Genomic DNA, 25,073 nt, shown 5'->3' on the forward strand with positions numbered 1-25,073 from the left:
GCAAGATTACACAAAATACCAAACCTATTTTATTTTCATGATTGAAGCGTAACTAAACATTGCTCTCAATAATGTTTTTGAAGACATTTGAAGCGAGAAATAGAAGATGCAGTACCCGAAAATGTATTTAATTTGATCACTCACTTCCTTGTTTCCGAGGCGACTCGTTGCGCTCTGCAGGGCCAACTTGGAATACTTTCATTACCGTAAGGCGTAAGCAAGGAAACACTTAGTTTTGTTGTCACTTTTGGGTCAATTTATTATTTTGTATTAAGTAGCTGTGTAATAAGCGGGATAATGTATGGCTAAGTGGTCATTGTTTCTAGATAAATCACCCCATCTGTGATTTTATCCATCAATAATGACCACCTATTCATACATTATCCCTTATATATCATTCACCCTAAAAATGGAATGTATCCTACCAGAGACTCCGCCGGTCATCAAATGATTGGCTTAGGAATGTGACAAAAACAAAACTAAATCTCCACTAATTCAAAGTTTTCATGGGGTGTGAACATCTGTGTATTTGAAAGAAAATAAGTCATTTTCCTCTTTCCTCTTCTTTTACCATTGAACTAATAGAGCCTGCCTGCTCAGGGGATCATTTAAATCTTGACCATCAGGTCAAACTTCACACACTGATGATAGAGCGTAACAACAAGAATGAAACACAGCAGTGAAGTCTAGGAAAAGCAGCATTTCTCAGAAGAGAAGAGGAGGAATTACTTTTACATGAATGAAAATCACATCCCTGAAGACTGACAATGAAAATCACATCCCTGAAGACTGACATTATTATTATTTTTAAATCTCCATAATATCATTACCTTAAGACATCACAGGGATTGACCTTTGGAGACTTCGGGCCCCAAGGTGATGGTGGAAGAAGATGAAGCAGCATCATCATCAGGGAGGCCATTTCTGGGCCGTAGGCTAAGGACAGTCACAACAGAGAGAACCAGAGAATTAGTTGAGGAAGAGTTCATGCTTTCACATCACACCTAGCCGACAAGCAAGATTACACAAAATACCAAACCTATTTTATTTTTATGATTGAATCGCATGGTAAATGGTGCATTTATATAGCGCCTTTGTCCAAGGTGCTTTTATTACATTCACCCATTCACACACATTCATACACCGATTGCGGCGGAAGCCATGCAAGGCACCAACCAGCACATCGGGAGCAATTTGGGGTTCAGCGTCTTGCCCAAGGACACTTTGACATGTAGACAGGACACAGGAGGAGCCGGGATTCGAACCGCCGACCCATGGATCATTGAGCCACAGTCGCCACAATGGGCCATAACATTTTGGAGCCGTTCCGACGGGTCACCACATCTAGCCAAATCAATCATATAGTGATGGAATCTGTAACTGCAATTATTGCAAATAAGTTAAAAGAATACAACTCACTTGATGCAGCATCAGGATCACTTCCTGGGAGACCTGTGTTGCTGTGGGCATCATAGAAGTGTTCCTGAAAATGAATAAATACGTGGCTCATAAGAAATCTCAGAACTTAAACTGTCAATGTCATGCACACAGCTTTATGTTACATCATGCAAGGAGGACATGCTAGTGTCATGCAAATTACTATTATAGCCTGTATGTGGTCCAGCTAAAATAAACCTAGAACATGTTCCCTTACAAAACCCATCCCCAGGACTAGGAGTTCAAATTTGATGAGCCAAGCCCATGATATGCGTAACCGTAATGTTACCTTCCTTCATGGAACTGCAGAAAATCAAGCAGTCCTTCAACTTTATCCAATTTCACATACTTCTGCATTTGTCTGTACCTGGACCAGCATTTTTAATCAGACCTGCAATAAAATATATAGTAAATGAACACAACTACAAATGAAGCTTAGAACTATATGCAGTATAGTAGGCTACCAAAAACTGCTTTTGTTTTCTCCCTTGTGAATTGCAAAACCGTCATGATGGTAAATCATCATGATAAAGTTGGAGACTACATTAGAAAAGTACCATAACAGTATCTTATCTTAAAGTAGCAACAACATCCTACCTTACACTACCACCAGAAGATCAGTCAGGGTCTAATTTTAATGTTCAGTGATTCTTCTACACAGAAGGCAACACAATGAGAATTCTAGAGTGAATAAGAATAATGTAATGTTCACTGTTTGTAGCCTTTACAGTTTACAGCATAAAGACAAACATTTTGTAAAACCTACAGGCCTACAGTCTCCTACATCTCCGTGGATGTTTCCTTGTAGCTACATGAATGCAGTCTGCAGCACACATTTGTAATTATTTCAATAAGTCTGCACTTACCATGAAATCATGTTAGAAGAACACACATTGAAGAAAATGTGACTTGTCCACCGTGCATGTCTGTTGCTGTTCTCTCTGTGTTCTGTGTAACTAACTGTTCTCTTCATCAATCAATTCAAACTGAAATGCAGGTGTGGGCAGGAGGAGCTTAATTACATCTCTGATGAGTTGGGTTAACACTTGTGTGAACACCATTTAAATCAGAAAATGTTGAAATTACACTTTGGGAGTGGAAATCAACTCTGGATATAATCAACTATTTAAAACAACTCCAAACACTTAACCATTACACCAGATAGTGTTAAAATTACACTTTTTGAGTGGAATTAACTCAAACTGAGTTGGGTAACAAATTTCAATTCTCCAATTTTTGCTATACTAAAACAACATTTGTTTAAGCTGATTTTATGAATATGCAGAAAATTCATGTCAATTGGTCAATGTGGAGAATCCCCTCCAGGGTAACGTGGGCACTTTGACAACTGGGCCCAGCTTACAGTACAGTATTGTATCATACATTACAGTACAGTACAGAAAAGTAGAGTAGCATTTTCTGGAACTAATAGCTCCATATATTTTTTTTAAATCTGAAACTTCACTTAATCCATATTGAGAGTAAGCCGGATGTAATGGCAACGGGCCTGATTTTTTAGGACACTGATAAAGGTCAAAGGTCAGCAAAAAGACTGCAAAGCTGACCATTTTCTGGAACTAATCACTCCAGATATTTTTTTAAATCTGAAACTTCACCCAATCCATATTGAGAGTAAGCCGGATTTAATGGCACTGGGCCTGATTTTTTAGGACACTTATAAAGGTCAAAGGTCAGCAAAAAGACTGCAAAGCGGGCAATCTTTCCCTCTCAATAACTCCACAACGATAAAGACTTGGGGTCTAATTTTGATATATGTTGTTCAGTTTTTCGAGACGATCAAGTGGATATCTTGTTTGTCCTGGTACGACACTTTTCAAAACTTCAGATCTTACTTCAGGATGGTGTTAGGTTGTACACCTATATGTACCTTCCGAAAGTGGAGGAAGCCAACTTAGGAGTGGCGTACCGGGACAACCAAGATATCCCCTTGTTCGTCTCAAAAAACTGAACAACATATCTCGAAATCGGAATCCAACTCTTAATCGTTTTCGAGTTATTAAGCGAGATAGCGAACCTGTAACCCTAATCAATTAAGAGAACCGTATGTCCGTGTGGGAGGAAACTTATATTGGTGTTTTCAGCGGAACGAGCTGATCAAGAATCTGGTCTCGGTTTTGCTCTACGACCTCGGCAACCCTAACCCTAACCCTAGCACGTTTTGGTGGCTGTGTTAGGGTTAGAGAACAGTAAGTCCGTGTGTGAGGAGAGTTATATTGACGCGTTCAGGGCGACGCGCTGATCAATAATCTGGTGTTTGATTTGGTTTTCGACCCTTACTTTTCCCTGTAGATACATATTTATGATTATCTCTAAGACGATTTGACAAAACGTTACAATTCTGACATATGTCAGTCTACCCACCGATACGAATCGGTCGGTACCAGGCCCGAACCGGTGGCATGCACGGTTTGTGCGTGATCTTAAAAAAGCAAATATTAAAAATAAATATAGAGCAGGCTTCGATTTGAGGCCTTCTGCATCAAGTGAGACCCCCCTCCCCCCAACAAGAAAAAAAGAAAATAAATTTAAATCAGAAAATGTTGAAATTACACTTTGGGAGTGGAAATCAACTCTGGATTTAATCAACTATTTAAAACAACTCCAAACACTTAACCATTACACCAGATAGTGTTAAAACTACACTTTTGGGGTGAAATTAACTCTAGGCTGAGTTTGGTAACACTGGCGTGATCAACTCTTTCAAATGACTCCAACACTGAACCCAATTTAAATCTGAAGGTGTTAAAATGACACTTTGGGAGTTGAAATCAACTCTGCAATGTTTAACCCTGGAATTTTAACTCTCCAATTTTTGCTGTGCAGTGTACTGTTCGCCAAGATATATTGGGTGGTAACACTTCAAGCCAACAGGCTGTAACTACTAGTAATAAAAGTTTTCAAGTAAAAGTTAAAAAAAAAAGTATTGGAAATTGAAAATACTCAAGTAAAGTACATATAACTCAAAATTATACACAAGTACAGCACTTAAGTAAATATAGTTAATTTACGCAACTGGATTTTTATGTCATGAAGTTTAGATCCAGTGCCCATGCAGCTCACATGTTGAAGTTTAGATCCAGTGCCCATGCAGCTCACATGTTGAAGTTTAGATCCAGTGCCCATGCAGCTCACATGTTGAAGTTTAGATCCAGTGCCCATGCAGCCTATGATCACATGTTGAAGTTTAGATCCAGTGCCCATGCAGCTCACATGTTGAAGTTTAGATCCAGTGCCCATGCAGCTCTCATGTTGAAGTTTAGATCCAGTGCCCATGCAGCCTATGATCACATGTTGAAGTTTAGATCCAGTGCCCATGCAGCTCACATGTTGAAGTTTAGATCCAGTGCCCATGCAGCTCACATGTTGAAGTTTAGATCCAGTGCCCATGCAGCTCACATGTTGAAGTTTAGATCCAGTGCCCATGCAGCCTATGATCACATGTTTAGATCCAGTGCCCATGCAGCCTATGATCACATGTTGAAGTTTAGATCCAGTGCCCATGCAGCTCACATGTTGAAGTTTAGATCCAGTGCCCATGCAGCTCACATGTTGAAGTTTAGATCCAGTGCCCATGCAGCTCACATATTGAAGTTTAGATCCAGTGCCCATGCAGCCTATGATCACATGTTTAGATCCAGTGCCCATGCAGCCTATGATCACATGTTTAGATCCAGTGCCCATGCAGCCTATGATCACATGTTTAGATCCAGTGCCCATGCAGCCTATGATCACATTGTGGAGTCTTGGTGGGGAATGAACAGGCAGAACAGGGTATTGCAGCACTTCAAAACGCTGTTTATTAGCAAGAAGGTTGATTATGACAGTTAGATCACAATGAGACGCTCGACATCCGTCTCTGGGTAGCATTCACAAGCGTACAGTATTATTGGCTTCACAGGATTCCTTCGATCGCCTGGAGTAGGGTGAGAAACATCCGTTAGTTTCAACTTAGATTATACAGTCTTCTTCTTACGGCACGACTCCACACTGGAGGGCTCGTTATAATAAGAAACGATAAGAATAATAATAATATGACGGCGGAGCCTTGCTTCGTGACGTCGTCAGTATTTAGCCTTTACTGTAGCGTATCTTCTCCCATAGCGGGTTCAGCTCCGAGCGTGCACCTGCCGTTTAGCCCACCGGCGTTCAATACAACGAGAGCCTGCTTGCTAGGCAGTCCTCGAAGAATAGTCTGTGTGGAATTAAATAGGTTTCCTTCCGACCTTTTAGTATGGGTTCCAGTTGTCTTCGCTGTGGCAGGGCTGCCCCCCTGTTGCGTCGCGATAACTGTGAACTCCTGGAACTCCCGTTCCTAATTCACTCATTCATCCGTGTCGTCCGAGGTCTCTGTCCCGCGGACATTCCCTGGCCCGATCCTGAAAGCCTGTGACGGGGAGAGTGACAGTTAAGGCATGCAGAGATATATACACAGGAGTGTGTGTGTTTGGTGAGAGCGTGTGTGTCTGCTTACCCCCCGACGGTTTGTGCGTGCGTGCCTCCGTGAGCGCTTGTGTGTGTGAACCAGCCGCTGTCAGACCGACTACTAAGTCTTCCTTTTATACGCCGGGTGTGGCCGCTTGCTGGTTTGGGCGCGGTCCGTCCATCAGCTCAATCTGGTGGAGGAGGAGGTTCGGGACGTAGACCTCCCCTATTAGGCGGCCGAGGGCGTGTCTTACGATCCGAGGCGTCTTCTGTCTGACAGCTTGTCTGGTTGCCCTGGCAACGCACTTACCATCGCGGGGTGTCGCTCGCGAGACCCCACACACTCCCCCCCTAAGATCCTCGCTGAGGCGAGGGGCTTTATTTTCTTCCTCTTCTTCATACATCCTGGACATCGCATCTGCATGGCGTATGTCTTTACCGGGTCTGTGTTCTACCGTGAACGTGTAGTTCTGTAGTTCTAGGAACCAACGGGTGACCCGCTCGTTCCGATCTTTGTTTGTGGACATCCACTTGAGGGGCGCGTGGTCGGTTACTAAGGTGAACCTTCGGCCCCACAGGTAGTACCGTAGGTGGTGGATTGCCCACTTCACTGCGAGGCACTCTTTCTCGACTGTAGAGTAGTTCCTCTCGTGTTTGAGCAACTTTCTACTTATGAACGTGACTGGGTGTTCGTCTCCCTCTAGCGTCTGGGCCAGGACAGCACCGATTCCTGTGTTAGACGCGTCTGTGTGGAGGACGAAAGGAGCATTAAAGTCAGGTGTAATCAGGACTGGGCTTCTACAGAGGGCATCTTTCAACGCTTGAAATGCGCGCTCTGTTCCCTCGGTCCATTTTACGTGGTGTGGTAGACTTTTTTTTGTGAGATCGTGTAACGGGCTGGCGGTGGCAGCAAAGTCTTTTACAAATTTTTGATAGTACGACACTAGGCCGAGGAAAGACTTCACTTGTTTTTTGGTGGCGGGCCGTGGCCAGTTCTGTATTCTCTCTATTTTTGTCTCCACCAGGCCGAAGGCATGTGGGGAGAGTATGTTTTGCACTTCGTCCGTCCGTGTGTCCGTCCGTCCGTGTGTGTGTGTGTGTGTCCGTCCGTCCGTCCGTGAACAGCTAATCTCGGCCACCGTTAACCCGGTCGATGCCACATTTTGCACACACACTCCCTGGATGCCAACGATGAACCTCTGCCCCAAACTTTCCAGAACGGCCTGTTATAGCGCCACCAGGAGACCGCTTTGTGCAAAACAAGTTTTTTCACAGTACACCTACAGATTTTGTCCAAACATCACGCAAATTAGTACACAGTCTCTCTAGAGCCATTCAACGAAACTGGTCTTTCAGATTTCTCAGACTCCATCCTGATTGGTTAAGATTGGCTTCCAAAGTTCACAGGAGTGCTCAGTTTCAAACAAAATGCTGCAAATCATGAACACATCGCGTGATTTCCGTGAAATTGTGCACGCACATTCCCACTAGGCCGAGGACGAAATGCCACATGAACAATTTCAACTCAGCCTCAAGGTGGCGCTATAACTGGCCGAAAAGTGTTTTACCTCTAACTGCACAGATCTGTGGATAACCTGGTGGAGACCTGTGCCCAGAAGGGCACTTTTTCTAGTTTCTCTTGTGGCTTAATGCAGCCGCGTCCAATTGTATAGCCTAAATAGTCTGTTTCGGTCCAGGCTATACGACTCTTCTTGGCGTTAACGGCTAAGCCCGCCTGGCGTAGGGCGTTGAGCACGGCATCTAGCCTTTCTAGGTGCTGCCGCCAGGTGGCGCTATGGATGATCACGTCGTCCAAATATGCCGCCGCATAGGCGCTATGGGGTCTCAGGACTTTGTCCATTAATCGTTGGAAGGTCGCCGGAGCTCCGTGTACACCGAAGGGCATGACTTTATATTGAAACAGCCCATCTGGGGTGGTAAATGCTGTTTTTGGTTTGGCTCGCTCGGTTAGGCCAACTTGCCAATACCCTTTCGTCAGGTCTAATGTACTAATGTGTCTAGCGGGGCCCAGCCGTTCAATTAGCTCGTCTACGCGAGCCATGGGGTAGGCGTCAAACTGCGATATCTCATTTAATTTCCTAAAATCGTTACAGAAACGTAGGCTCCCATCTGGCTTGGGAACGATAACTATGGGGCTCGACCAGGGGCTGTGTGACTCTTCTATGACGTCTAGCTCGAGCATTTTCTTCACTTCCTCCTGTATGGCCCGCCTACGAGTTTCCGGGATCCTATACGGCCGTAGCCTGACTACCTTACCCGGGGTCGTATCGATGTCGTGTTTTACTACCGAGGTACGGCCGGGTAGCTCGGAGAAAACATCTCTGTTCCGGTCTAAGAGCTCTCGGATATCCTGTTGTTGTTGCGGGGCCAAGCCTTCTCCTACAGCAACGGGTGGAGTCTGGGGAGGGGGGCGGGTCAACAGAGCAGGTAGCGGAACGGTTTCCGGCGGATACCACTTTTTCAGAATGTGAAAAATGTGTGCCTATGATCACATGTTTTGATCCAGTGCCCATGCAGCCTATGATCACATGTTTTGATCCAGTGCCCATGCAGCCTATGATCACATGTTTTGATCCAGTGCCCATGCAGTACAGGATGTGTGTGCGTGCGACGCGTGTCTATTGCCTCTTTCTCATCGTGACTCAGCCACCTACTCAGTGCCGTGTGTGGATTCCTTTCTTTATTGACTGTTCTTCTGGTTTTAATGCCAATTACCAATTGACTGTTACAATAAAAGGCTCTCCCTCGTGTTGGAACACATCAGCCTGAAGCTCTGAACTCAGTCAGCATGGCTTGTGTTTCCTTTATCACACCATATTGACAGGGGGGGGGGGGGTGAAGTAGGTGCTTACTGGCTGCTGTGTGTACAAAGACAACCTCAACCATCTTTAACATTGAACATGTGTTGTTGTCACTTTAAGTGGTGATGCTTTGATGCTTTCCTGCAAAATAGAATAGATAGTTATAGTTATATTAACGTGTAGTGTATTAACTACAAAAAACAGAATTTAATTCCTTTTTTTTTTGCATTAGTTTAATTTGCCACAATTCATTCATTTAGCCACATTTAGGCCCCATTATCCTTAAGTCTTGTGACAAAAATTCCACTTTTACGAGGTTACCAGGTTGAACATGTTTAAGGCCTTCTCGCTGTCTATCCAACGTGAGGTGAGCTAATATGGTGATGTTATCTGCATTCATATTTCTCTTGCCAACAGCACTCTTTCCTTTTGTTTGCTCTCCTTTCCCTCCGTTTTGCAGGTGCAACAGCAGTAAGCGCTATCAGACGTCTATAAACACTCTTGGCCTGTATGGCCTCACATTTTTATACTCTCTTTATCAGATAGCATACAAACCCCGTCCAGCACCTGTTTGAAGAATTACGTGTGTTTGAGTGTCGAACCATTCTGCAGATAATGGTGTTATAATAAGCGTGTTTGATAATAGCCCTCACATTTCTTTACTATAGATACAATAGGGTTATCAAATGGCAAACACCTTTAGATTTTGTCTTGTTAATGGCACATGTGGGGTTAGGTTGGAAAACTGAAATTGTTTTGTAATAGTCCATTACGCAAAGGTGGCCACCTGTTTCCTCTCTCTCTCTCTCTCTCTCTCTCTCTCTCTCTCTCTCTCTAGAACATATAAACACAGATAGCTGATAGTTTCTGGGTAATATTATTTTTGTTAACCTGTCCAATTTAGTTTGTGCCTATCTAGTGTGTGTGTGTGTGTGTGTGTGTGCATGTGTGTGTGTGTGTGTGTGTGTGTGTGTGTGTGTGTGTGTGCGCGCGTGTGTGTGTGTGTGTGTGTGTGTGTGTGTGTGTGTGTGTGTGTGTGTGTGTGTGTGTGTGTGTGTGTGTGTGTGTGTGTGCACAAAGTATTGCTTACACAATACTTTACACGTTTTAATTCAGTGTCTGGATCTGATGATGCAGATGCACAATTATAGTACTTGCACAATACTCACATGTTTGTGATTTATCCAGTGTCTATGTAATATGTATCTGATGCATGCCTACATGCTGTGTACCCAATGCTCACATGTTTTTTCTAAATCACCACACACACTCACCACTGTGACACTAGACTATGACTGTATCCACTCTGCAAGCATTTTAGTGTTTATAAACCACAAGTAACCACAACCAAGCCATATAAACCACACAGTTTATATGGCTTAATCTAGTACAGTGGGAGCAGGGGGGTATCATGCACCCCCCTGAAATATACTTCTAAACAGTGTTTTCTTATTGGAAATGTGCTGAAAATGATGAGCTATGATAAAAAGTTGTCAAAATGTCCCACCTACCTCAAAACCCCCTTTTTGGTATATGGCTCTGGCGAAATTGTGTAAAGGCAAATATTAATTCACTAAAATTACATAAATAGACATGGTAGTCTGAAATTGGTCATGGAGTATCTTGACACATAGGGGTAAGTAACAGAACAGGATTTGGGGGGGTTGCTACCATTATATTCTTAAATATGACCCACATCATCCTCAAAAACACAAAGAAATATGGTGTCCGCTTGACTAATAACAACAAAGATGGTTATTTTCCAACACATTATGGTGAAAATCACTGCCTCACTTGTATATAGAAAACTTCCCATATCCCCAAGCTTCAATTTGAGCCCAAGATAACCTTTCTATCTTGTAAATTACTCTTTCTGTCGCCAAAATACTGAACTATACCTCAAATCGGTGAAAATTTTATATTTAGTCAGTATCAGCTATACATTTGGAATAAATGAATGAATGACTGAGTTTGAACTGACTCCACATCATGGAATATTTGTTACTTGAATAAGCTATGTTAAAAAGTTTGCAAAGTCTACCGTTTTTATGCAAATGAGTGCCTCCATTATCAAAATAATCGATTTTCACTATATCTCAGCCAATATTGCACTTAAATGAACAAATAAGGTCTCTAGACCTATGTTTTGAGAGTCACGGATCTCAGTGAAACTATTATTAAAGTGACCACATGTGCCGGTGGCATGCTGGTTTACAAATCAGTGTCGATTAAATCAGTTCCTCTATCTCGTCGGCTTCTTGTCCATGCTCTCCAGACAATGTCAAGGAGATCAACCAGTGAGGTTGGTAGGACTGGCGAAATTGTGTAAAGGCAAATATTTATTCGCTAAAATTACATGAATAGACATGGTAGTCTGAAATTGGTCATGGAGTATTCTGACATATAGGGGTAACTAAGTAGCAGTAAGTAGCAGGGGGGTTGCTACCATTATATTCTTAAATATGACCCACATCATCCTAAGAAACACAAAAAAATATGGTATCCGCTTGGCTAATAACAACAAAGATGGTTATTTTCCAACACATTATGGTGAAAATCACTGCCTCACTTGTATATAGAAAACTTCCCATATCCCTAAGCTTCAATTTGAGCCCAAGATAACCTTTCTATCTTGTAAATTACTCTTTCTGTCGCCAAAATTCTGAACTATACCTCAAATCGGTGAAAATTGTATATTCAGTCAGTATCAGCTATACATATTGAATGCATGATTGAATAACTGAGTTTGAACTGACTCCACATTATGGAATATTTCTTGAATAAGCTATGTTAAAAAGTTAAAAAGTGGCCCAGGCCGTAGCGTAACGGTCTGGGCACCGGACTGGTAATCCAGTCGCAGTGTGCCGCGGGTTCGACTCCCGAACCCGACACGGCCTTTACTGCATGTCATCCCCCCATCTCTCTCCCGTTTCCTGTCAGCCTACTGTCTGTCCCTTCAAAAATCAATAAAAGGCGTAAGCCGCAAAAAAATATCTTAAAAAAAAAAAAAAAAAGTTAAAAAGTGTCCAATCTACCATTTTTATGCAAATGAGTGTCACCATTATCAAACAATCGATTTTCACTATATCTCAGCCAATATTGCACTTAAATGAATAAATAAGGTGTCTAGACCAGGGGGGCAGTCAGACAGATATTTTGTGAAGCCACTAAGGAAATGAAAGTTCATATAATGGCCTGTTGTGGCGCTGTCATTGGACCCAGAAAAACCCATAGCCCCATAGAGGTCCATGTATTTGGGCCAAACTTCACCTGTATTACCTTAATAAACATGGTCATGAATACTTTCTTCTTCCAGTCACTATTTTAAAGTCTCATTTCTAATGTCATAATATTCTTTTTGGAAAATTATGGTCCCATTAATTAAAAAAATGACCATAAAGTTGCGTATGTTCTGAGGGGCGTGGCTACCGTTACAGTCTATGATCGGGATTCCCCTCCCACTCGAGTCAAAATAAAAACCAACGGAGAAGAAGGGGGGAAGTCCCGCCTCGTTGTCTGGGCCAGCCAATGGCCAGCTGGGCCAAAACGGATCTAGAAAGATGGCGACTTACAATAACAGGCTTCATTTTACGTTCATGTTAGACCCGGAGAACGCTTTGTCCATATTTTTTACAGTCTATGGTCTAGACCTATGTTTTGAGGGTCAAGGATCTCAGTTAACCTATTCTTAAAGTGACCACATGTGCCCGTGGCATGCTGGTGTAAAAATCTGTGCCGCAATAAAGTCACATCTATACCAAGTAAGAGATACCAATATTGCATATAACATCTAGACAGGTGCTGTGTTTTTAAGCAAGCTTTATAAATTTAGAATATACTGTAGCATAACATCACAAACTAAAAACATCCTTAGTATGAACAATAGTATACGGCAGTATACACACTAGGCTATAGAATGGCCTGCAATATGCAGTACAAATTTAAAAACAGTCACACAATCCTGTAACAGTATTCCATCCTATTCCTGTACACACTCAAACACTGTAGAAATGTAAGCAACATGTACAAACAGTGACCACCCTAGCCTGCACCATAAAGAACAAAATGCACAGTCACATGAATCAGTCATCGTGTTCATAGAACTCATCAGTCTTCTTTGTCTGCTAGTCCATGGTCTCCAATGACAAGGATTTCCAACCATCTCTGCCCTTCATATGGTTTTGGTTTTTCCACAATGGCTTCATCAGCTACATCAGCTATCTGGCAACACGATGGTTCTCTTCAGAGCAGAGTAGCATGGAGGAAGACGAGCCAGGTCAACTTTAGATTTAAGAAGTGAGTTTGTCCTTTGCCCCCCACCATTGTCCGCAGCAACTTGGCACGGGTGACATCCACTGGGGTGGCGGTGGTTTAGGGGTAGAGTGGCTGGACGGTAACCGCAAGGTTGCCAGTTCAAACCCGGGCTCCCCCAGAGTTAGTGTCGAAGTGTCCTTGAGCAAGACACTGAACCCCTAACGGCTCCCGATGTGCAGGTTGGTGCCTTGCATGGTTTCCGCTGCCATCAGTGTATGAATGTGTGTGTGAATGGGTGAATGTAATGCACAATCTATGTAAAGCGCCTTGGATAAAGGCGCTATATAAATGCACCATTTACCATACTGAAGACTCGCAACTCTGTCCATACAGCAGACAGATGAATTGCTCCAACTATACTAATAAGGATCTGTTGCATATAGTGTAGCACAAGGCACATTTCAAGGACCCCCATAACCCTTATGGTTCCATTTGTACATTCAGAGTTGCACACCCGTAAGGGGCCCTGGATATCAACAGCTCAGTGGCCTTGTGTTCAGAGCATTTGCCTTGAGCCTGGGAGGTCGGGGTTCGATCCCCGGCCGGGTCATACCAAAGACTCCCTGCTTGGTACTCAGCATCAAGTGTTGGATTGGGGTAAGTCCCTGCTACACTAGTGTCATGTCCACTGTCCAGGGGGTGTACTTGTACATCAAGCTGCCTCCTACTACAGAAACAGGAGATAGGCTCCTGCCCTATGGGCCTCATGGCTCCGTAAGGCTTACAGGTCCATTTGGTTCCATTTTGTACACTCTAGAGTTACACACAAGTAAGAGGCCCTGGATATCATCAACAGCTCAGTGGCCTTGAGACTGGATGGTCAGGGGTTCGATCCCCAGCTGGGTAATATCAAAGGGTCCCTGCGACATACTAGTCATGCCAGGGAGTGTACTTGTTAGGCTCCTGACCGATGAGCCACATGGCTTGGCTAGAGCTATTTGAATTGTGAGTCTTCAGTGAAAGGGCAGATGACAAACTCATTTCTAAATCTAAAGTTGACCTGGCTCGTCTTCCTCCATGCTACTCTGCTCTGAAGAGAACCACCGTGTTGCCTTATACAAGCGAGCTGACGAAGCTTTTTTGGAAAAACCAAAACCCTTTTGATGAAGGACAGGGGTGGTTGAGTTTTTTAATCCAGTGTGTCCTGCGGTGCAGTCCTACCAACCTCACTGGTTGATCTCCTTGACACTGTCTGGAGAGCATGGACAAGAAGCCGGCGAGATAGAGGAACTGATTTAATCGACACTGATTTGTACACCAGCATGCCACCGGCACATGTGGTCACTTTGTGAATAGTTTCACTGAGATCCGTGACCCTCAAAACATAGGTCTAGAGACCTTATTTGTCCATTTAAGTGCAATATTGGCTGAGATATAGTGAAAATCGATTATTTTGATAATGGAGGCACTCATTTGCATAAAAACGGTAGATGGGACACTTTGCAAACTTTTTAACATAGCTTATTCAAGTAACAAATATTCCATGATGTGGAGTCAGTTCAAACTCAGTCATTCATTAATTTATTCCAAATGTATAGCTGATACTGACTAAATATACAATTTTCAGCGATTTGAGGTATAGTTCAGTATTTTGGCTACAGAAAGAGTAATTTACAAGATAGAAAGGTTATCTTGGGCTCAAATTGAAGCTTAGGGATATGGGAAGTTTTCTATATACAAGTGAGGCAGTGATTTTCACCATAATGTGTTGGAAAATAACCATCTTTGTTGTTATTAGTCAAGCGGACACCATATTATTTTGTGTTTTTGAGGATGATGTGGGTCATATTTAAGAATATAATGGTAGCAACCCGCCAAATCCTGTTCTGTTACTTACCCCTATATGTGTCAAGATACTCCATGACCAATTTCAGGCTACCATGTCTATTTATGTAATTTTAGTGAATTAATATTTGCCTTTACACAATTTCGCCAGAGCCATATACCAAAAAGGGGGTTTTGAGGTAGGTGGGACATTTTGACAACTTTTTATCATAGCTCATCATTTTCAGCACATTTTTTCCAATAAGAAAACACTGTTTAGAAGTATATTTCAGGGGGGTGCATGATACCCCCCTGCTCCCACTAGACTAATCCCCAGTTTGGGTGTATAACTTTATATATCAATTTCACACTTTTGCAGTAAAATACTTTTATACAAGAATCCATTTCATGCATGGGAGGCCTTAGAGATGAGGAAAAACTATGTTGTGTTTCGTCCTACCTCCAGTAGGGGTATGCACATTTAAAGTTCTGGGGCCATTGTCACAGACAGTACTACTCACCACTGTGACACTAGACTGACTATCCACTCTTCAACCATTTCCCTAACTTCAAACTTCAGAGAATATGATATGATGAGCAAAATGGCTTCCATGTGAATAATGGTCAATGGAATCATTCCTGCCTGGCTGACTCGCTGACTGACTGATGATTTGTCAGTTGGTTTCAGTGATACTGTGCGACCACTATAACCCATGGCATCCCTGTTTTGGGCATGCCATTATATTGTCAAACACATAGTCAAAATAGTCAATGATTGTACAGCAATAACATATCTACATCATATCAATTTGGAAAGTACAAAGCAATATCATTTTGGAAAGTAGCAAAGAAAAAAGAAAAACGGACTTAAATGCTTGTCATTGTGACATTTGAGCTTGTAGATTGGCTATTACCACTGTTCTTTTTCTTAAGATATGTTTTTGGCCTTTTCTGCCGTTATTGGTTGAGAGTAATCTGACATGAAATGGGGAGAGAGATGGGGGGGCTAGACACGCGGCAAAGGCCGTCGGGATCGGGAGTCGAACCCACGGCACACCGTAAGGCTGGCTCAGCAGCCTTGGTGCCCAGACGGTTGAGATAATCGTCCAGGCCTACCACTGTTCTTTTAAGTATACATAGGGCTTACAGTAAGTGGTTGAACTTGGGAAGCCTGGAAACAGCCTGGAAGTTTGAGTCTCCAGTCCCGCCTTCCATAGCTCTAATGCTACTAGATAATAGTCTCTCTCTGGAGTCGGATGCATTTCCTTCCTCCATTGAGACACACGCACACGCATGCACACACGCACACACACACACACACACACACACACACACACACACACACACACACACACACACACACACACACACACACACACACACAGTAGTTCCGGCTGGTCGCTAGGGGACCCATGCAGTGGCTTTCCTCCAGTTAGGCTTGACTCCATCAGTTTCCCTCTCAGATTGTTAACAGGGCCAACAGGGGCTAGTTAGTGGTCTGGTCTGGTCTGGTCTGGTCTAGCCTGGTCTAGTCCAACTGTCTGCCTTCATGAAAAATGCATCAGATGAACCCTTTTTGGATCAAAATGAATGACATTTATTGGTTCATATGTCATAAAGCACTCCTCCAGCGTTGAGGAGACATGGGGCTAGTGTACACTGTACTACTGTACACAATGAGTCACATGGGCTGTTTTCAGTAGCCTCCCACATGGCAGCACTAGCCGAATGAACCGGAGCAACTTTCCATGTACTTCCTCTCCTTTGGTCCCCCGGCCGAAAGAGTTCTTGATGCATGCTGTCCAGACCTATGGGCCTCACAGGAAAGGGGGGATTCCAGGGGGCTTTCCCCTTCCAATTCCCACCTCCACGGTTGAGGTGAACAGTGGAGTCGGTAGTCGGGACTGTATGGGAAATATAAGTTTGGACTCCATTAAACCAGCAGACCAAGTTATGGTGGGAGGATATGGTGGTGAGATTTTATCATGATGAGATTAACCTGAACAAGATGAGAGATCGTCTATTATGAAGTTCCTGTCTCCTACAATTAGGAGAATTATTTCCTTGGCTTTGTTGTGTTAGTTACAGAGCAGGTTTTCTCTGTGGGAAAATGAGCAGCTTGTCAGTCAATGGACTCCCAGCGTCGCAGGCGGATGTTGTTGAAACCAAAGTGTACTAAGGTGCCTTCTGAGAGGTTTTGGGATAAGGGTTTGTTGATTTGACCAGGCAGAAAAACTGTGGCAGATAGTGACATTTTAGATTCTAGTTTATTTATCGCACAACTTTCTCCTGCAATATCGCTTGCCTGATGGTAGCAGCGTGAAAAAAGGTGGCTAATTTGTATACTGATGGTAATATTGTTTCATTCATACTTGTATCCCATTATTAAGTGTATTAGATTACCGTATGTCCATGTTAGAGTATGTTTTGCACTTGGACACGTCCGTCCGTGTGTCCGTCCGTGTGTGTATGTCCATGTGTCCGTCCGTGTGTGTCTGTCCGTGTGTCCGTCCGTTATCAGCTAATCTCCGGCACCGTTGGCATGCCAAACTTTGCACACACACTCCCTAGATGCCAACGACGAACCTCTGCCCCAAATTTTCCAGAACGGCCTGTTATAGCACCAACATGAGGCCGATTTAGTCCTTCCGTTATCAGCTAATCTCCGGCACCGTTGGCCCGATCCATGCCAAACTTTGCACACACACTCCCTAGATGCCAACGACGAACCTCTGCCCCACATTTTCAAGAACGGCCTGTTATAGCGCCACCAGGAGGCCGACTTTTGTAAAACACATTTCTTGCTATTACTCCTCCAGATTTTGTCCAAAACTCCCGCAAATCGTCACACAGTATCTCTATAGTCATGTGCTCATGACGGATCTGTCCGATATTTTATATTCCATCCTGATTGGCTAACATTGGCTTTCAAAGTTTGCATCACTTGCCCATTTTGAACAAAAAGCCTCAAATCATCAAAGCAGCGTGCAATTTACGTGAAATCTTTCACGCACTTTCCTACTAGGCTGAGGAATATACCCCACCCTTTTCACATTGGCCTGTTATAGCGCCACCAACAGATGGATTTTTGCAAAACACATTTTTGTTATACAAAATGCCTCAAATAATCCAATTGCCATCAAAGGCATAAGAACAAATGGCACCCTTTTCACATTGGCCTATTATAGTGCCACCAGCAGGCCACAACATTACCTGCCCTGGTGGAGACCAGGTGGGTCATGAAATTCCTGGAAAAGTTTTGAAATAAAATTACTGGAAAAGTTTTGAAATGGATCAAAGGTCCTGGAATTTTATCAAGGGTCCTGGAAAACGATATTTTACTATACACTCTTTGGCTAATTATTATTATTATTATTATTTCCAATACATTTTTACACAAAATTTGTAACAAAAGTCGATTTTTCGGGCTGCGTGATTGCAGCATAATGTATAGGGCGTGACAAAAAAGAACAAATACTACAAACTCTACACGCTGAAGCTCACAGTTCGCTTCAGCGTGACGCGTAGTTAGCTTAGCTTGTAGGTCTGTTCCTCTGTTATGTTATATAGTCCTGACAATTGGCTTAAATATCCTGGAAAAGTTTCGAAATTTCATTGGAAAAAAAATGTGTGGGAACCCTGTTAGTCCATTATACATAATATCCACTCGATATAAATATCGGGCTTTCAACCAGTGGGGTTGGAGACATTGCATGCGGATTTGGGAGAAGAGTGCTGATCTAATAGGGAAGCGAGAGCTGATGTAATTTCCTCCTCAACACGGGCCTTTAGACCTATTGATGTCATTTCCTCCTCAACACAGGCCTTTAGACCTATTGTCCAACAACGTCTGGATCCTCCCTGTGATGGCAGCCACTTTACGTCTACAGTACGCTGCTGTACTCTTCTTCCCCGATTCCACATTTCCTGGCCTTTCGTGCCCTTGCTGTGTTTGTGTGTGTGTTTTACTGAAGCTGTGCACACTTTCGTGTGCATGTTGGCTGTCCCACTGCTTGTGCACGCTTCCTCCTGTGTGCGTGCGTGCGTCCGTGTGCGCGCGTGTGTGTGTATGTGTGTGTTTGACTGCGTGCAAATGCATGTTCAATGGTGCAAGTGGTTGTATTTTTTGTACGGCAGCCAAACTGTCGACTTACCTCAGATGACATAAAAGAAAGCGATGGCAATGTTTGTTTTGGTGAAAGTTCAACATCAACACTCTGGTTTGGAAACACTGGTTATGGTTGGCCGGCTGGTAACGCCTCGGGCTCCCTTTTAACTGGCTGTCACCAAACAGGATCAGGCACCTTGAAGACTCATTTACATAAGTCTGCAAACTTCTATGGAAATTATCCAAAAAAAGAAGAAGAAGCGCTTCGTGGGTCCTTTAGGTAGAAAACGGCAAATAGTGGAGCAGAAACGATCATTCACTTGATGATTCAAGCACCAAATTTGGCACACAAGTGCTTCACAACCTACTCTCTCAGAAAAGTACGTTGTCCACTTGAAAAAAAACGAAATGGACACAATACAAGGACTCCCAAATTGACACTAATTAGCCCGCGGACCCCCATTTGAAAAGATATGCCATGGACCCCCATAAGAGAAGATTCTTACGGTTCTAGCAGAGATTCTCGACCGTTTTATTTCAAGGACCCCCCAGTTTGACATTAGTCTACGGACCCCCATTGAATGGCATTTCTATCTCTGGGATCCCCAATTTATATTGTAAAATCACTGTCAATTTAACTCTGAGGGCTGTATTTTGCGTGCCTTAAGTACCAGGTCTTATTCCCTAACTTGAGTAAACTAAAGACCTGGAGGCGTGATCAATGCCGTTTGGCTATTCTGAGCATTGATCACGCCTCCAGGTCTTTAGTTTACTCAAGTTAGGGACTATGACCTGGTACTTAAAACACGCAAAATACAGCCCTGAGAGTGTACAAATGGAACCAAATGGACCCTAACGGTTCCATTTGGTTCCATTTGTACACCCATCTGGTTCCAAACTATCATTTAGCTGGAACTCCATCAAGGACCCCAGGGGGTCCCCGGACCCCACTTTGGGAACCACAGCTTTATTTCATATTTGTTTTAAAAAAGCAAGGGTTAAAAAAAATCCGACGGCAACGTGTTTGGCATTGGATGGTCTTTAAAGATGGCCACCATATTCCTTCCTTCCGCGTACTGTGATCCATAACTAACTCCAAGGGTTAATTTTTTTAAAGAACTGCCTAATGATAGGTGACAGGTCTGTTAAATTCTCCCTCGCCTGAAACTACTGATGCGTTATTTCACACATGCAGCAGTGTGGCGTTCCAAAAAAACCCAGTATGACAGTTTTTAATATACTCTTGAAATGGACCAATAGACTGAATTGCATATTGGTTGGGTCAACCCCCTCGTTTAGTGTTGGTACTGGCTCACATAGTATTTGCATTTATTTTATTTAGTTACTAAATCTTTTGTTATGGTTTGGCACAAGCCAGATACTGTAAAGTGCAGTGTGTGTAAGGTCAGATAAGGTAGTCAGATTGTCGTCATATTCAATTTGTAATACTTTCTTGTGAATATCATTGCTGTAGGGAGGAAACCACTCTGCATAAATCAGTGCTATTGGACAACTTTACGTCTGTGTGTTGGTTAAACAATATTGAACCAATGAAAAGTAAAAATGCTTTGGACAAAAACTGTCTGATAAAGCAGCTAACTCCACCACCTCTCTCCCTCTCATGCAAGTAATTGACAATATGTAAAGTGAAGTCACAATGCCAACTTTGATGAGGCAGTATTGCTTTGTTAAAAATATATAAGGTTTACTGAAAATGGAACATTTTGGAGTTAGGTGGTGTCTTCCTGACAGCAGAGATATACACCTTTTCTATTATTATAATGTTTGCAATTTCATAAAATGCATAGAGTGATTACAAGTAACTATTAGGTCATTGTGTACTTTAAGTAATATAATATGTGGCACCCAATGACCAGTGATTTCATCAAACTACAATGAATTCTAAGTATGTTTATAATGCATTATTGACATGGGCGTCATAGAAGGAAATGTTACTGACATTTCTGTTGATTCGTACACACACTGGGAAGGAAATGGTACTGATTGTGGCTCTTCTGAAGGTCTGCATTATTGGCATGATTTAGTTCTGAGAGCCCGCAGGAGATGGCATGCATTGGCCTCTGAAAAGGCAAAATCCCCAGTGAGCAAATAAGCACATAGAACTCAGCATAATGAGCGCTGAGAAGAGCGCCCTGGGCTCCGACAGTAATAACTCCTAAGATAGGTTTACAGTACACCATTACAGCAATCTCCCCTAGAAGGATATTTCAACTTGTGCTGTCAGGAGTACATTTAACTTGAACAAATATTTGATACCCTCTCCATTTCCTTCCTGCCTTGCTTCTTCTTATTAGACCACATACTGCTGCTGTACTGTACATGCCACCTTGAGAGGTACAGTAGCTTGCCTCCTGGTTGGTCGCTGTAATGTGATAGGCAAGCAACGTCTGTCTCACATGAACCCATCCTGCTGAACATGATCACATGACTACTACCGTCTGTGATTTCGCAGAGTGAGCGTGACTTGACTCATTGTCAATTCCCATAATTGCTGTCTTTACTACAGTTGCAGGGGTTATTTGGGGCCTTGAACTTTACGACCCAGCAGCGACTCAATATGTGAGAATGAAGATAAAAAATCACACCGTGTGAACTGAGTGGTGCAACTCCCCCCCCCCCCCCTCTCTCTCTCTCATTAGCAGGCAACAGTGCAGCACTCTCTCTCTCTCTCTCTCTCTCTCTGTTTCTGGCACAACAGCGCCCCTACTGGTACTAATAGTCATAGCTACTGGTGCTCACAGTCACATAGGCGCATGGGTTAACGTCACATAGATAGGCGGACAAGGACATTGCTGTTCCTTGGGGTGGTTGCACCACTCAAAAATCACACCATAATGTGAAGTGAGCGGTGGCTTCGGGGGGTTGTAATGACCCGTGTGTGTTTGTGTGTGTGTGTGTGTTTGTGTGTGTGTGTGTGTGTGTGTGTGTGTGTGTGTGTGTGTGTGTGTGTGTGTGTGTGTGGCGCTGCGCAACAGTGACACTTTAGGTCACCCAGCGGTGACACACACAACTTATTTGGAGACAAATCATCATCACTTGGCTGTTAGCCTCGGTACCAGGCTTTCATTTTTGTTGGTGCAAAAATGTAAAGCCTGGAGGAACGCATTGGCCGCTCTGGTCTAAAAGTGGGAGTCAACCCTTCCGGGTGGGCGTCGCTCCAAATGATGTGACGTAGCGCTGCACTAGGGGGGAGAGGAGGGGCCGGGGGTGACGGACAGATCGATGAGATCCAATCAGGGCGTGTGCAAATCTCAGCCGCGACCCGCCCCTCTAGACCAGAAACCTAACACGTTAGCTCAGGCTACTTGGCTGTTGATGGACAACTGTTTGAGGGAATGGGATCCGGTGGAATTAAATGCCAGCAGTACCTTCCTCGTGTATCTCCACAATGTACAGTAGTCTCAGCTGTAGGCTACTGTACATCTCAAAAGAACATAACGGAACATTGTAAACAACGGGGAGTGGTGCAACCCTCTTACATTTAGACAACTATCTGTTAAGTCTTACCCCGGGATCAAAGGGAGCTGCCTGCCTTTTAATTGAATAATCTTACCACTGGCATAGTCAAGAAATCTAGGAGGCACTAACAAGGTCTCAAACTTGAAACGGCTCTGGATGAGTTGAGATAATTTCCCCCCAAAAATAGTTGTAAAGACTTGAAACTAGAGCTTAAAACCTCAACATTAAGAAATCACTAATTGTTCCTAGGCGGTGTCCACTTTGATAATCGCCCCTCACCCCCTGGCTAGAAACCTGTGAAGTGACAGAGAGAGAGAGAGAGAGAGAGAGAGAGAGACCAGAGCTGTCTCGCTTTAACTAAAGCACTGTTATTACTGTCATCTCAGGACATGATCAAGGACTGCGGGCGGACCGTGAACACACTGGTGTGTGTGGGTGCGTGCGTGCGTGTGTGCGTGCGTGTGTATGTGCGTGCCGCGTGTGTGTGTGTGTATGTACGTGCCATCGGGAACATAAGAGGCAGGAATTCCACTTGGCACAGCAGGGGTGGGTCTACCTCTGCACCTCTGACTAATCCACTTACCTGAGATATGGATGTAGCAATATTCGTACAACACTCCCTCCTTTAAACGTGTATCTTTTATTGGCAGCGAGGGTTGGGAAAAGTCAAGAGGGTCATCGACACAGTCACACAACATATGGGAGTGGATGCAGGCTATACCCTCCTGTTTAAAAGTCCCCGTTCTATCTGTGTTTGCTAAGAACAATCTCTTGTTTATATGTTGTCAACTAATGGTTTGAACTGATTTATGAGCGGCGGAGAACCCGAGACACTCAGCAGTGACCGCCATGAATGTGCTGGTTATTGAAGACACAGCATTTATTATTTATTTTCAGTTATTGTTGCTCATTATTATGTCCAGCTGCTGCACGTGTCAATTGTCAACGTAACATGATCTAGGTGTTGGTGACATGGTAATTGGCAATGACATTGACCTCATGGTAACTTAACCGTCCTCTTTAAATGGGGAACGGAACCCATTATTTTGTACACATGATGAAGGCAGTCTTCCATGACAGTGATTAATAATATGGTAATCTACAGTAAATCTGAAGTACACCAGATAGTAGCACCACAGAGAGAGAATTCTGCAGAAGAGCAGAGCAAATATTACCTTTCTGCTCTGATGGCAGCAATGTTGTTCTACGTTAGTCATAGTAGATTTAGTTGCAACAGAGACTACTTCAGGATGTTTACTTGCCCGCTACCTGGTCACAGGCTGTGCTCCCTGTGCACGTAGAAAAGTTAACACGGTTTGTATTTCAAAGGTTACTGATAACCAGAAGATGAAAATGACCAGAGAATAAAGCACAACTCAAATGAGTCTCTTTTCTATTTTTCTATTTTCAATGTAGAATCAGTGACAGGTCCATACTTGGCCATCTATGATGAGGCCCTCAGGGATTAGAGGTACCCCTCTCTCTGTCTCTCTTTAGCTGCGGTGTGTGTGTGTGTGTGCGCCTGTCTATCTCTCTGCTTTATGTTTTTGTTTTTACCAGCTGCTGTGTGAAGCACAGCGGAGCTGGTTCATGAACTAGCAAGCTACTAGCAACCGTAACCCGCCGCCATGATGCCTCAGAATTATTTAGGCTAACACATTTGAGCATAACAGTGCAGCGCAGCTACAGTGCGTAGACCTGCATGAGAGCACACCCGCTCGAGTCACTGTACACGCGGACCACCACGCAGACTACCCACGGACCCCTGCGCCGATCTCCGCGGGGACCCCCGCTGTACCCGCGGACCCCCACGCAGAGTACCGGCGTACCGCGGACCCCCTCAGGGACCCCCGCATCACCCACTCTGTCCGATGGAAACCCTGTAAGTCTAAAAACGTAACTTGTATAACTCGTTATTGGGAGGGAAGCTGTCCTACAATCAATTAACTTGTGTAACTCGTGAGTGGGAGGGAAAGTGTTGGTTAAACTGGTACCCTGCACAAGTGCCAACATTTCTGCTAATTCTTTGGTGGTTGACCAAATACAACCACCATTGTGTTAATCATATTGTATTAACACACTGTACCATACAGTGACTGGTCAAAATAAAAATCACAAATGTGTGAACTGAGCGGTGCAACTATACATTTATTGTTATGTACTGTGCTCTGTACTGTATTGTAGTGTGCTGTGCGAGGTCCCCCCCCCCCCCCCCCCCCCCCGGAACGCGGCCAGGGTTCCGGTGAGCCGCCCCGCGTCCGAAACGGTTGAGAAATGACAGAGTCACCGTGCGGGGGTCCCTGGGGGGTCCCCGGAACATCCAGAGCCCCAGGAACGGCCCAGAGCTCGTACTGTAGTCACTTTACTCGGTGCTGTACTCTACTGGCCACTGTAGGTGTTGCAGCTGTCCGTGCTCAGACATACAGACAGACACATATACACACATTGCTGCGTATTGGAGCAGTTATAGGCACCGCTCAAAAATGAGAGCATGATCTTGGTTAGAAGACAGGTGGGGTGATATTAATAGTGGGAAATACTCATTTGTTTTAGATTTTATAGCAGATCTACAAGCTCACAGCTGTAGATATGCTATGTTTGCAGAACGTTTGCCCCAGGATTGGGACACGGTGGTTCACGTGGTTAAATGAGCGCTTTGCCACTGCCAGAATCCACAAAACGCAGGAAATTGACCATTTCCAGGC

At 43.8% G+C, this 25,073-nt stretch overlaps 1 long non-coding RNA gene across 1 annotated transcript; it reads right to left on the reverse strand.

Moving 5' to 3' along the window:
- Window positions 1-837: 837 nt before the first annotated feature.
- Window positions 838-1,836, reverse strand: LOC310870481. The gene is made up of 3 exons (XR_014570242.1): window positions 1,727-1,836; window positions 1,420-1,483; window positions 838-936 (listed from the first exon to the last, which is right to left on the reverse strand). It is a non-coding gene; the product is annotated as an uncharacterized lncRNA (long non-coding RNA).
- Window positions 1,837-25,073: the final 23,237 nt, after the last annotated feature.

The sequence above is a fragment of the Protomyctophum parallelum genome (genome assembly GCF_964188405.1).
Source record: "Protomyctophum parallelum genome assembly, chromosome: 14".
Taxonomy (NCBI): Eukaryota; Metazoa; Chordata; class Actinopteri; order Myctophiformes; family Myctophidae; genus Protomyctophum; species Protomyctophum parallelum.